This window comes from Aethina tumida, chromosome 6, assembly GCF_024364675.1.
Source record: "Aethina tumida isolate Nest 87 chromosome 6, icAetTumi1.1, whole genome shotgun sequence".
Classification (NCBI taxonomy): domain Eukaryota; kingdom Metazoa; phylum Arthropoda; class Insecta; order Coleoptera; family Nitidulidae; genus Aethina; species Aethina tumida.
Genome location: NC_065440.1, coordinates 12,301,495 through 12,316,636, shown reverse-complemented (window position 1 = coordinate 12,316,636; position 15,142 = coordinate 12,301,495). Strand labels below are relative to the sequence as shown.

The 15,142-nt window shown below is 28.4% G+C and overlaps 1 protein-coding gene and 1 long non-coding RNA gene across 10 annotated transcripts in view; both read right to left on the bottom strand.

Moving 5' to 3' along the window:
- LOC109608126 (fasciclin-3) overlaps positions 1-15,142 on the bottom strand; it is a 406,522-nt gene that overhangs the window by 147,994 nt on the left and 243,386 nt on the right. The window lies entirely within an intron of this gene.
- Positions 1-15,142, bottom strand: part of LOC126266007 (uncharacterized) — a 107,345-nt gene that overhangs the window by 68,550 nt on the left and 23,653 nt on the right. The window lies entirely within an intron of this gene.

Here is a 15,142-nt window from a genome sequence, read left to right as displayed (position 1 = left end):
CTCTAAGATTTGGATAGTACTGTATATATTTAAGTTCCTAAAATAGTGAACCCTGTTCTCAATAATTATTTGAGTTAATATCAACAAATAATTCATTAACAACAAATAATTTATTCAAGAGACTTTCAGGAGAAGCACCTGAAAATGTTTTTAACTGAAAACCTGAAATAAACATGAATAACATGGAGGTTGATGTTGAGTAAATGAATATTCATGATAATAAAATAATTAAAAGACAGAATAAGAGACATATCAACTGAAAAATATTCTTGTATATTTAATAATTAATTAATTAATGATAACCTTTAAATTTTAGTTTGTATATTCTCTAAAATTTGGATAGTACTGTATATATTTAAGTTTAAACTTGTATATCTTATTAATTTTGAACTGTACTGATTCCTAAAGTAGTGAACACAGTTCTCAATAATTATTTGAGTTAATATCAACAAATAGTTCATTAACAACAAATAATTTATTCTAGAAACTTTCAAGACAAGCACCAGAAAATGTTTTTAACTGAAAACCTAAAATAAACATGAATAACATGGAGGTTGATGTTGAGTAAATGAGTATTCATGACAATAAATTGACTTATAGACTGAAAAGAGACAAATCAACTAAAAAATATTCTTGTATATTTAATAATTAATTAATTAATGATAATCCTGAAATCTTAGTTTGCATATTCTCTAAAATTTGGATAGTACTGTATACATTTAAGTTTAAACTTGTATATCTTATAAATTTTGAACTGTACTGGTTCTTAAAGTATTGAACGCAGTTCTCAATAATTATTTGAGTTAATATCAACAAATAATTCATTAACAACAAATAATTTATTCAAGAGATTTTCAAGAGAAGCACCAGAAAATGTTTTTAACTGAAAACCTGAAATAAACATGAATAACATGGAGGTTGGTGTTGAGTAAATGAATATTCATGACAATAAAATGATTAATAGACAGAATAAGACACATATCAACTGAAAAATATTCTTGTATATTTTAATAATTAATTAATTAATGATAATCCTGAATTCTTAGTTTGCATATTCTCTAAAATTTGGATAGTACTGTATATATTTAAGTTTAAACTTGTATATCTTATAAATTTTGAACTGTACTGGTTCTTAAAGTATTGAACGCAGTTCTCAATAATTATTTGAGTTAATATCAACAAATAATTCATTAACAACAAATAATTTATTCAAGAGATTTTCAAGAGAAGCACCAGAAAATGTTTTTAACTGAAAACCTGAAATAAACATGAATAACATGGAGGTTGGTGTTGAGTAAATGAATATTCATGACAATAAAATGATTAATAGACAGAATAAGACATATCAACTGAAAAATATTCTTGTATATTTTAATAATTAATTAATTAATGATAATCCTGAAATCTTAGTTTGCATATTCTCTAAAATTTGGATAGTACTGTATATATTTAAGTTTAAACTTGTATATCTTATAAATTTTGAACTGTACTGGTTCTTAAAGTAGTGAACGCAGTTCTCAATAATTATTTGAGTTAATATCAACAAATAATTCATTAGCAACAAATAATTTATTCAAGAGATTTTCAGGAGAAGCATCAGAAAATGTTTTTAACTGAAAATCTGAAATAAACATGAATAACATGGAGGTTGGTGTTGAGTAAATGAATATTCATGACAATACGATGATTAATAGATAGAATAAGAGACACATCAACTAAAAAATATTCTGTATATTTAATAATTAATTAATTAATGATAATATTTAAATCTTAGTTTGTATATTCTCTAAAATTTGGATAGTATTGTTTATATTTAAGTTTAAACTTGTATGTTTTATCAATTTTGAACTGTACTGGTTCCTAAAGTAGTGAACCCAGTTCTCAATAATTATTTGAGTTAATATCAACAAATAATTCATTAACAACAAATAATTTTATCAAGAGACTTTCAAGAGAAGCTCCTGAAAATGTTTTTAACTGAAATAAACATGAATAACATGGAGGTTAATGTTGAGTAAATGAGTATTCATGACAATAAATTTTGATTAATAGACAGAATAAGAGACATACCAACTGAAAAATATTTTTGTATATTTAATAATTAGTTAATTAATGATAATCTTTAAGTCTTAGTTTGTATATTCTCTAAAATTTGGATAGTACTGTATATATTTAAGTTTAAACTTGTATATCTTATAAATTTTGAACTGTACTGGTCTCTAAAGTAGTGAACGCTGTTCTCAATAATTATTTGAGTACAACAAATAATTTATTCAAGACACTTTTAAGAGAAGCACTGAAATAAACATGAATAAATGGAGATTGATGTTGAGTAAATGAATATTGATGACAATAAAATGATTAATAGACTGAATAAGAGACAATATCAACTGAAATATATTCTTGTACATTTAATAATTAATTAATTAATGATAACCTTTAAATCTTAGTTTGTATATTCTCTAAAATTTGGATAGTACTGTATATATTTAAGTTTAAACTTGTATATCTCATAAATTTTGAACAATAATTATTCATTAACAACAAATAATTTAATCAAGAAACTTTCAAGAGAAGCGCCTGAAAATGCTTTTAACTGAAAACCTGAAATGAACATGAATAACATGGAGGTTGATGTTGAGTAAATGAATATTCATGACAATAAAATAAATAATTTTATCAAGGGACTTTCAAGAGAAGCATCTGACAATGTATTTAATTGAAAATCTTAAATAAAAATTGGTAACATGGAGGTTGGTTGAGTAAATGAATATTCATGACAATAAAATGATTAATAGACAGAATAAGAGACATATTAACTGAAAAATATTCTTCTATATTTAATAATTATTAATTAATGACAATCTTTAAATCTTAATTTATACATTCTCTAAAATTTGTTTAAAGTTGTATATCTTATAAATTTTGAACTGTACTGTGAACGCTGTCCTCAATAATTATTTGAGTTAATATCAACAAATAATTCATAAATAACAAATAATTTTATCAAGAGACTTTCAAGGGAAGCACCAGAAAATATTTTTTACTGGAAACCTGAAATAAACATGGATAACGTGGAGGTTGATGTTGAGTAAATGGAATATTCATGACAATAAAATGATTAATAAGAGACATATCAACTGAAAAATATTCTTGTATATTTAATAATTGATTAATTAAAGATAATCATTAAATTTTAGTTTGTATATTCTCTAAAATTTGAAGGGTACTGTATATATTTAAGTTTATCTTATAAACTTTGAACTATATATCAATTGAAAAATATTCTTGTATATTTAATAATTAGTTAATTGATAATAATATTCTAAATTTTGAACAATGATAGATAGTGGATGATATTTTGGACTCTTAGTATCTATCCACATTACAAATTAAATCAGTCAAAAAAAAACTAATCTGGGACCCCCATAAGTAACAACATTCCCCCCTGAATGTTTGATAAAAACACGATCGAGTGGAAACATCTTCACCTTGTTATTTCCGCTGGAAATATTGACGTGCCAGTAAAATCCATAAATCCTCCATTATCTGCGATAGATAAACACTATTCGGGAGTTCGGCAACGAATTTTATAGGGCAAAAAAAGGGCCGAGCCAAACAATAATGGTGGTGGTTTTGTCGGTGCGCCGCGTCAATAAAATCCCACCCGACTTGAAGTATTGCCGAAATCACGACAAACGTTTGCCACCCCCTCTCACCACCCCCACAACACAACTACCTGCAATTATTTATTACCATTTTTCCGTTGCACATCCCGAAACGAAAGGATCCCGTGCGCAGCTATACCTTTTTCCTGTTTAGTTTTTTTTTCTTTCATTCTTTTCGCCTTGAATAACGTATGAGGGAAATCATGTTTTCCGCTGTCTGGAGCCGCGCTGGAAATTGCCTCGAAAATTTCACGTCAAAGCTTTTGTTAATCAGTTTTCGGTGTTTCTTATGAGATGTGGCACTTTTGCAATAATAAATTCGAGGATTTGGCCGCGTAAAAAGGGGGATGGAACAGTTTTGGTTTGTTCGTGCACGTAAATTCCATTCGGGGAGAATACGTTTCACTTTGGAGGTTTCGAGGGGGTTAATAAAATTTATCATTTTACCGGCCAAGAGCACGTTTCGTAAGTTGGTAAATTTTCCATCCAATATTTGAGTTATTGTTGGTTTAAGACTTTCCATTTATTTATTTTTATACGAAAACTTTCGGATTCAATTACGGGAAAAGTTTTGTTTTCAACAAAACATGATGCTCAAGACGGTGGTAAAAATGCAACGTTGCTATTAAATATACAAAACACAAAACGTACATGCATAAATCCGTGTGCAACATGCAAACGAAACGAAAACAATAAACCCACGTTAAACAAACAAGACGTCGCAGATATTGCACCACTCAACTGCAATCTGCAATGTACACGTGTTTATTTGACGTTTCTAGATGAATACAATAAACAGTTCCTGCTGGTCTTCTTGAAAGATCTTTGTTTAGATTGTTGTGCTGTTAATTAATTATTTGTTGATTTTTTAACGTAAATAATCATTAAGAACATCATTAAGTAATTTAGAAACAAGTAAGTTTATTTAATTTATAAGATATTCAATATTCAGGTATCAATATATCTCAGCTAAAGATAATTTAACATATCAAAAAATATATATTTTCAGAAAGCTTAGACTTTTTCTGTCAATTTTAAGGCAAACTCAACTATGGTCTCCATTTGAAATAAAAGAGTTTCAAGTATTATTTTGAAATTTTGAAGAGTTGTGGAGGTGATATTTGGGTAAAACCATCCTAAATCAGTTAGGGCTTCCATGTTTCATAGTCAACAATATTGATTATTTCAAAATTTACAAGAAATATTGGTATATCTCAGCTAAGGATAATTTAACTCTTTAAAAATTATATATTTTCAAAAAGCTTAGACTTTTTCTGGCATTTTTAAGACAAACTCAACTATGATCTCCATTTGAAATAAACGAGTTTCAAGTATTATTTGGAAATTTTGAAGCGTTGTGGGGTTGGTTTTTGGGTAAAACCATCATAAATCAGTTAGGTCTTTCATGTTTCATAGCCAACAATATTGATTATTTCAAAATTTACAAGAAATATTGGTATATCTCAGCCAAGGATAATTTAACACTTTAAAAATTATATATTTTCAGAAAGCTTAGACTTTTTCTGGCATTTTTAAGACAAACTCAACTATGATCTCCATTTGAAATAAAAGAGTTTCAAGTATTATTTGGAAATTTTGAAGAGTTGTGGGGTTGGTTTTTGGGTAAAACCATCATAAATCAGTTAGGTCTTCCATGTTTCATAGTCAACAATATTGATTATTTCAAAATTTACAAGAAATATTGGTATATCTCAGCCAAGGATAATTTCACTCTTTAAAAATTATATATTTTCAAAAAGCTTGGACTTTTTCTGGCATTTTTAAGACAAACTCAACTATGATCTCCATTTGAAATAAACGAGTTTCAAGTATTATTTGGAAATTTTGAAGAGTTGTGGGGGTTGTTTTTGGGTAAAACCATGATAAATCAGTTAGGTCTTCCATGTTTCATAGCCAACAATATTGATTATTTCAAAATTTACAAGAAATATTGGTATATCTCAGCCAAGGATAATATAACACTTTAAAAATTAAATATTTTCAGAAAGCTCAGACATTTTCTGTCATTTTTAAGACAAACTCAACAATGATCTCCATTTGAAATAAAAGAGTTTCAAGTATTATTTTGAAATTTTGAAGAGTTGTGGGGGTGGTTTTTGGGTAAAACCATCATAAATCAGTTAGGTCTTCCATGTTTCATAGTCAACAATATTGATTATTTCAAAATTTACAAGAAATATTGGTATATCTCAGCCAAGGATAATATAACACTTTAAAAATTATATATTTTCAGAAAGCTCAGACTTTTTCTGGCATCTTTAAGACAAACTCAACTATGATCTGCATTTGAAATAAAAGAGTTTCAAGTATTATTTTGAAATTTTGAAGAGTTGTGGGGGTGGTTTTTGGGTGAAACCATCATAAATCAGTTAGGTCTTCCATGTTTCATAGTCAACAATATTGATTATTTCAAAATTTACAAGAAATATTGGTATATCTCAGCCAAGGATAATATAACACTTTAAAAATTATATATTTTCAGAAAGCTCAGACTTTTTCTGGCATCTTTAAGACAAACTCAACTATGATCTGCATTTGAAATAAAAGAGTTTCAAGTATTATTTTGAAATTTTGAAGAGTTGTGGGGGTGGTTTTTGGGTAAAATCATCACAAATCAGTTAGGTCTTCCATGTTTCATAGTCAACAATATTGATTATTTCAAAATTTACAAGAAATATTGGTATATCTCAGCCAAGAATAATATAACACTTTAAAAATTATATATTTTCAGAAAGCTCAGACTTTTTCTGTCATTTTTAAGACAAACTCAACAATGATCTCCATTTGAAATAAAAGAGTTTCAAGTATTATTTTGAAATTTTGAAGAGTTGTGGGGGTGGTTTTTGGGTAAAACCATCATAAATCAGTTAGGTCTTCCATGTTTCATAGTCAACAATATTGATTATTTCAAAATTTACAAGAAATATTGGTATATCTCAGCCAAGGATAATATAACACTTTAAAAATTATATATTTTCAGAAAGCTCAGACTTTTTCTGACATTTTTAAGACAAACTCAACAATGATCTCCATTTGAAATAAAAGAGTTTCAAGTATTATTTTGAAATTTTGAAGAGTTGTGGGGGTGGTTTTTGGGTAAAACCATCATAAATCAGTTAGGTCTTCCATGTTTCATAGTCAACAATATTGATTATTTCAAAATTTACAAGAAATATTGGTATATCTCAGCCAAGGATAATATAACACTTTAAAAATTATATATTTTCAGAAAGCTCAGACTTTTTCTGGCATTTTTAAGACAAACTCAACTATGATCTCCATTTGAAATAAACGAGTTTCAAGTATTATTTGGAAATTTTGAAGCGTTGTGGGGTTGGTTTTTGGGTAAAACCATCATAAATCAGTTAGGTCTTTCATGTTTCATAGCCAACAATATTGATTATTTCAAAATTTACAAGAAATATTGGTATATCTCAGCCAAGGATAATTTAACACTTTAAAAATTATATATTTTCAGAAAGCTTAGACTTTTTCTGGCATTTTTAAGACAAACTCAACTATGATCTCCATTTGAAATAAAAGAGTTTCAAGTATTATTTGGAAATTTTGAAGAGTTGTGGGGTTGGTTTTTGGGTAAAACCATCATAAATCAGTTAGGTCTTCCATGTTTCATAGTCAACAATATTGATTATTTCAAAATTTACAAGAAATATTGGTATATCTCAGCCAAGGATAATTTCACTCTTTAAAAATTATATATTTTCAAAAAGCTTGGACTTTTTCTGGCATTTTTAAGACAAACTCAACTATGATCTCCATTTGAAATAAACGAGTTTCAAGTATTATTTGGAAATTTTGAAGAGTTGTGGGGGTTGTTTTTGGGTAAAACCATGATAAATCAGTTAGGTCTTCCATGTTTCATAGCCAACAATATTGATTATTTCAAAATTTACAAGAAATATTGGTATATCTCAGCCAAGGATAATATAACACTTTAAAAATTAAATATTTTCAGAAAGCTCAGACATTTTCTGTCATTTTTAAGACAAACTCAACAATGATCTCCATTTGAAATAAAAGAGTTTCAAGTATTATTTTGAAATTTTGAAGGGTTGTGGGGGTGGTTTTTGGGTAAAACCATCATAAATCAGTTAGGTCTTCCATGTTTCATAGTCAACAATATTGATTATTTCAAAATTTACAAGAAATATTGGTATATCTCAGCCAAGGATAATTTCACTCTTTAAAAATTATATATTTTCAAAAAGCTTGGACTTTTTCTGGCATTTTTAAGACAAACTCAACTATGATCTCCATTTGAAATAAACGAGTTTCAAGTATTATTTGGAAATTTTGAAGAGTTGTGGGGGTTGTTTTTGGGTAAAACCATGATAAATCAGTTAGGTCTTCCATGTTTCATAGCCAACAATATTGATTATTTCAAAATTTACAAGAAATATTGGTATATCTCAGCCAAGGATAATATAACACTTTAAAAATTAAATATTTTCAGAAAGCTCAGACATTTTCTGTCATTTTTAAGACAAACTCAACAATGATCTCCATTTGAAATAAAAGAGTTTCAAGTATTATTTTGAAATTTTGAAGAGTTGTGGGGGTGGTTTTTGGGTAAAACCATCATAAATCAGTTAGGTCTTCCATGTTTCATAGTCAACAATATTGATTATTTCAAAATTTACAAGAAATATTGGTATATGTCAGCCAAGGATAATATAACACTTTAAAAATTATATATTTTCAGAAAGCTCAGACTTTTTCTGGCATCTTTAAGACAAACTCAACTATGATCTGCATTTGAAATAAAAGAGTTTCAAGTATTATTTTGAAATTTTGAAGAGTTGTGGGGGTGGTTTTTGGGTGAAACCATCATAAATCAGTTAGGTCTTCCATGTTTCATAGTCAACAATATTGATTATTTCAAAATTTACAAGAAATATTGGTATATCTCAGCCAAGGATAATATATCACTTTAAAAATTATATATTTTCAGAAAGCTTACACTTTTTCTGTCATTTTTAAAACAAACTCATCTATGATCTCCATTTGAAATAAAAGAGTTTCAAGTATTATTTTGAAATTTTGAAGAGTTGTGGGGGTGGTTTTTGGGTGAAACCATCATAAATCAGTTAGGTCTTCCATGTTTCATAGTCAACAATATTGATTATTTCAAAATTTACAAGAAATATTGGTATATCTCAGCCAAGAATAATATAACACTTTAAAAATTATATATTTTCAGAAAGCTCAGACTTTTTCTGTCATTTTTAAGACAAACTCAACAATGATCTCCATTTGAAATAAAAGAGTTTCAAGTATTATTTTGAAATTTTGAAGAGTTGTGGGGGTGGTTTTTGGGTAAAACCATCATAAATCAGTTAGGTCTTCCATGTTTCATAGTCAACAATATTGATTATTTCAAAATTTACAAGAAATATTGGTATATCTCAGCCAAGGATAATATAACACTTTAAAAATTATATATTTTCAGAAAGCTCAGACTTTTTCTGACATTTTTAAGACAAACTCAACAATGATCTCCATTTGAAATAAAAGAGTTTCAAGTATTATTTTGAAATTTTGAAGAGTTGTGGGGGTGGTTTTTGGGTAAAATCATCACAAATCAGTTAGGTCTTCCATGTTTCATAGTCAACAATATTGATTATTTCAAAATTTACAAGAAATATTGGTATATCTCAGCCAAGAATAATATAACACTTTAAAAATTATATATTTTCAGAAAGCTCAGACTTTTTCTGTCATTTTTAAGACAAACTCAACAATGATCTCCATTTGAAATAAAAGAGTTTCAAGTATTATTTTGAAATTTTGAAGAGTTGTGGGGGTGGTTTTTGGGTAAAACCATCATAAATCAGTTAGGTCTTCCATGTTTCATAGTCAACAATATTGATTATTTCAAAATTTACAAGAAATATTGGTATATCTCAGCCAAGGATAATATAACACTTTAAAAATTATATATTTTCAGAAAGCTCAGACTTTTTCTGACATTTTTAAGACAAACTCAACAATGATCTCCATTTGAAATAAAAGAGTTTCAAGTATTATTTTGAAATTTTGAAGAGTTGTGGGGGTGGTTTTTGGGTAAAACCATCATAAATCAGTTAGGTCTTCCATGTTTCATAGTCAACAATATTGATTATTTCAAAATTTACAAGAAATATTGGTATATCTCAGCCAAGGATAATATAACACTTTAAAAATTATATATTTTCAGAAAGCTCAGACTTTTTCTGTCATTTTTAAGACAAACTCAACAATGATCTCCATTTGAAATAAAAGAGTTTCAAGTATTATTTTGAAATTTTGAAGAGTTGTGGGGGTGGTTTTTGGGTAAAACCATCATAAATCAGTTAGGTCTTCCATGTTTCATAGTCAACAATATTGATTATTTCAAAATTTACAAGAAATATTGGTATATCTCAGCCAAGGATAATATAACACTTTAAAAATTATATATTTTCAGAAAGCTCAGACTTTTTCTGGCATCTTTAAGACAAACTCAACTATGATCTGCATTTGAAATAAAAGAGTTTCAAGTATTATTTTGAAATTTTGAAGAGTTGTGGGGGTGGTTTTTGGGTGAAACCATCATAAATCAGTTAGGTCTTCCATGTTTCATAGTCAACAATATTGATTATTTCAAAATTTACAAGAAATATTGGTATATCTCAGCCAAGGATAATATATCACTTTAAAAATTATATATTTTCAGAAAGCTTAGACTTTTTCTGTCATTTTTAAAACAAACTCATCTATGATCTCCATTTGAAATAAAAGAGTTTCAAGTATTATTTTGAAATTTTGAAGAGTTGTGGGGGTGGTTTTTGGGTAAAATCATCACAAATCAGTTAGGTCTTCCATGTTTCATAGTCAACAATATTGATTATTTCAAAATTTACAAGAAATATTGGTATATCTCAGCCAAGAATAATATAACACTTTAAAAATTATATATTTTCAGAAAGCTCAGACTTTTTCTGTCATTTTTAAGACAAACTCAACAATGATCTCCATTTGAAATAAAAGAGTTTCAAGTATTATTTTGAAATTTTGAAGAGTTGTGGGGGTGGTTTTTGGGTAAAACCATCATAAATCAGTTAGGTCTTCCATGTTTCATAGTCAACAATATTGATTATTTCAAAATTTACAAGAAATATTGGTATATCTCAGCCAAGGATAATATAACACTTTAAAAATTATATATTTTCAGAAAGCTCAGACTTTTTCTGACATTTTTAAGACAAACTCAACAATGATCTCCATTTGAAATAAAAGAGTTTCAAGTATTATTTTGAAATTTTGAAGAGTTGTGGGGGTGGTTTTTGGGTAAAATCATCACAAATCAGTTAGGTCTTCCATGTTTCATAGTCAACAATATTGATTATTTCAAAATTTACAAGAAATATTGGTATATCTCAGCCAAGAATAATATAACACTTTAAAAATTATATATTTTCAGAAAGCTCAGACTTTTTCTGTCATTTTTAAGACAAACTCAACAATGATCTCCATTTGAAATAAAAGAGTTTCAAGTATTATTTTGAAATTTTGAAGAGTTGTGGGGGTGGTTTTTGGGTAAAACCATCATAAATCAGTTAGGTCTTCCATGTTTCATAGTCAACAATATTGATTATTTCAAAATTTACAAGAAATATTGGTATATCTCAGCCAAGGATAATATAACACTTTAAAAATTATATATTTTCAGAAAGCTCAGACTTTTTCTGTCATTTTTAAGACAAACTCAACAATGATCTCCATTTGAAATAAAAGAGTTTCAAGTATTATTTTGAAATTTTGAAGAGTTGTGGGGGTGGTTTTTGGGTAAAACCATCATAAATCAGTTAGGTCTTCCATGTTTCATAGTCAACAATATTGATTATTTCAAAATTTACAAGAAATATTGGTATATCTCAGCCAAGGATAATATAACACTTTAAAAATTATATATTTTCAGAAAGCTCAGACTTTTTCTGGCATTTTTAAGACAAACTCAACTATGATCTCCATTTGAAATAAAAGAGTTTCAAGTATTATTTTGAAATTTTGAAGAGTTGTGGGGGTGGTTTTTGGGTGAAACCATCATAAATCAGTTAGGTCTTCCATGTTTCATAGTCAACAATATTGATTATTTCAAAATTTACAAGAAATATTGGTATATCTCAGCCAAGGATAATATAACACTTTAAAAATTATATATTTTCAGAAAGCTCAGACTTTTTCTGTCATTTTTAAGACAAACTCAACAATGATCTCCATTTGAAATAAAAGAGTTTCAAGTATTATTTTGAAATTTTGAAGAGTTGTGGGGTTGGTTTTTGAGTAAAACCATCATAAATCAGTTAGGTCTTCCATGTTTCATTGTCAACAATATTGATTATTTCAAAATTTACAAGAAATATTGGTATATCTCAGCCAAGGATAATTTAACACTTTAAAAATTATATATTTTCAGAAAGCTTAGACTTTTTCTGGCATTTTTAAGACAAACTCAACTATGATCTGCATTTGAAATAAAAGAGTTTCAAGTATTATTTTGAAATTTTGAAGAGTTGTGGGGGTGGTTTTTGGGTGAAACCATCATAAATCAGTTAGGTCTTCCATGTTTCATAGTCAACAATATTGATTATTTCAAAATTTACAAGAAATATTGGTATATCTCCGCCAAGGATAATATATCACTTTAAAAATTATATATTTTCAGAAAGCTTAGACTTTTTCTGTCATTTTTAAGACAAACTCAACTATGATCTGCATTTGAAATAAAAGAGTTTCAAGTATTATTTTGAAATTTTGAAGAGTTGTGGGGGTGGTTTTTGGGTGAAACCATCATAAATCAGTTAGGTCTTCCATGTTTCATAGTCAACAATATTGATTATTTCAAAATTTACAAGAAATATTGGTATATCTCAGCCAAGGATAATATATCACTTTAAAAATTATATATTTTCAGAAAGCTTAGACTTTTTCTGTCATTTTTAAAACAAACTCAACTATGATCTCCATTTGAAATAAAAGAGTTTCAAGTATTATTTTGAAATTTTGAAGAGTTGTGGGGGTGGTTTTTGGGTAAAATCATCACAAATCAGTTAGGTCTTCCATGTTTCATAGTCAACAATATTGATTATTTCAAAATTTAAAAGAAATATTGGTATATCTCAGCCAAAGATAATTTAACACTTAAAAATTATATATTTTCAGAAAGCTTAGACTTTTTCTGGCATTTTTAAAACAAACTCAACTATGATCTCCATTTGAAATAAAAGAGTTTCAAGTATTATTTTGAAATTTTGAAGAGTTGTGGGGATGGTTTTTGGGTGAAACCATCATAAATCAGTTAGGTCTTCCATGTTTCATAGTCAACAATATTGATTATTTCAAAATTTACAAGAAATATTGGTATATCTCAGCCAAAGATAATTTAATACTTAAAAATTATATATTTTCAGAAAGCTTAGACTTTTTCTGTCATTTTTAAAACAAACTCAACTATGATCTCCATTTGAAATAAAAGAGTTTCAAGTATTATTTTGAAATTTTGAAGAGTTGTGGGGGTGGTTTTTGGGTAAAATCATCACAAATCAGTTAGGTCTTCCATGTTTCATAGTCAACAATATTGATTATTTCAAAATTTACAAGAAATATTGGTATATCTCAGCCAAGGATAATTTAACACTTAAAAATTATATATTTTCAGAAAGCTTAGACTTTTTATGGCATTTTTAAGGCAAACTCAACTATGATCTCCATTTGAAATAAAAGAGTTTCAAGTATTATTTTGGAATTTTGAAGAGTTGTAGGGGTGGTATTTGTGTAAAACCATCCTAAATCAATTAGGGCTTCCGTGTTTCATAACCAACAATTTATATAGATCAACATTTACAAGAATTATTGGTATATATTGGCTGAAAATAATTTAATACATCAAAAACTATATATATTTAGAGAGTTTAGACTTTTTCTGGCATTTTTAAGACAAAATCAACAAATTATCTAAAAATTTACAAGAAATATTGGTATATATTGGCTGAAAATAATTTAATTCGTCAAAAATCATATATTTTGGGAAAGTTTCATCCTTTCCTGATCTGGAAATACTCTTAACAACCAATATAACCAACTTATTAGGACACTCCGTACCAAAATTATAATTTTAAACTATTAAACCCAACGTGCCACCGTGCAATTCCCAATTTAAACGCCGAACAGTCGCGTGTGCTCCCCCTAAATTACCGGCCACCAAAATTAAGTGCAATTTGTAACGACAACTATTGCGACCGTGCAAAATATGAATTTAAACGTCGGAAAAAAATCGGTTAACATAAACCACCGCGAAATTGTACACGAAACTGCACATTAGTATAATTAATGTGGACGTTAAGCCGCAAAACGTTGTTGTACCTCATTTTACGGCCCGTCCAAATTATTTTCCGTTGCGTAACCGTCGAAAAGATTATCGGCGTAAATGTGTTACGGAAAACGTGGACAACTCCACAAAGCACAACGAAAATAAAATGGAAAAAATCATCAAATTAACAATCTGTTTCAGAATAACGTCGCTTTCATAACGCGTACCGTAATCTCGGCGCTCGGAGCTCGCGGCTCCTGTTTGTTTTTCATTTTCTTTTAATTCATAATTAATTTTTTACGCGCCCCAATTTCGCCTGCACAACTTTCTTCTCGTGCACGAAAAAAAAAAAAAATTACACGCAATCAACGGACCTTATGAATTAAACAGATTTTTTTGCAGTTTAATCAAAGACCGCTTGGGGGGTGGGGGTGGTGGTGATTTGTGTGTTTTGATTGCCGCCTTCGACGACGGCGTCCGGAACGGATTTATGGACGTGTTTGTGCGCGTAACCGGAGTATAACTTTCGTTAAAAATATAATATTTCAATGGAGATATTGTTGTAGATTTCCTAAAGGCCATAACTCAATTTTTATGACCGGTATCTTTGTGCATGTCGGGGGAAAAGTTTCGGACGGATTTCGTTACCTTAATCAGGTTTGTTTGGCAGTTACGTCTGCAGCATATTTGGTACATACCTAAAACAAAAAAAAAGACAGTATAAATATAAGATTTTATAGTTTTAGCAACGTTTAATTGATTATTTTCATTGTAATTGTTCCTTCAAAGATAATCCAGATTGTTTAACTTGTTTTACAGTCTATAAACTTCTCGAACAGCTGTTTTAAATTTCAAACGAAATGAGCCAAAGTAAAAAATGTTCAAATGCATTTACAATTTCGTAATTGTGAATTATGCTAACAAACAGGAAGGGCGAGACAAAGCGACGAAATTTGCCTGCTAAACCGAGCGCTTAATTCAAGTTTTGGACGTGGAAAAGTGGAAAACAAGGAAATATGTCCCCGTGCCGCTTGGCAAACTTGTAATATAATGGATGCCAACAACAGTAAGGTGAATCTGCCGGACTAATTTCTTAATAAAT